Source organism: Etheostoma spectabile, chromosome 7 (genome assembly GCF_008692095.1).
Source record: "Etheostoma spectabile isolate EspeVRDwgs_2016 chromosome 7, UIUC_Espe_1.0, whole genome shotgun sequence".
Taxonomy (NCBI): domain Eukaryota; kingdom Metazoa; phylum Chordata; class Actinopteri; order Perciformes; family Percidae; genus Etheostoma; species Etheostoma spectabile.
The window spans coordinates 1037168-1037476 of record NC_045739.1 but is presented as its reverse complement, the minus strand read 5'-3'; the positions used below and the strand labels follow the sequence as shown (position 1 = coordinate 1037476).

General features: G+C 36.2%; 1 protein-coding gene across 1 annotated transcript in view; it reads left to right on the top strand.

Annotated features, from left to right (window-relative positions):
* LOC116692130 (voltage-gated potassium channel subunit beta-2) overlaps window positions 1-309 on the top strand; it is a 60348-nt gene that overhangs the window by 50683 nt on the left and 9356 nt on the right. The gene's annotated exons all lie outside the window — the stretch shown is intronic.

Below are 309 nucleotides of genomic sequence, written 5' to 3'. Positions count from 1 at the left end.
CTCCAGGTTAATAAGATTCTGACTGAGTTACAAGATTTATGAATATGATATGAATTCAGTTGTGATTCTGTGAGAATTCTCAGTTCCATTCTCTCTTTTTTAATCTTCCCCTTAACATTTAAAAGGAATCTAAATGTGTTTATGTGTTCAAATATGGCTTCAGGAAAGAAAACAAAGGATAAAATATGAAATACTAAACAGACATTAATGAAGAAGTCCCCCAGCACAAAGGCCAGGAGTCCTTCTTGATGTCTACTGTCTCAAACATCTCTCTGAGAGAAGGCCGAGGATGATGGGAATGTCTTGCTG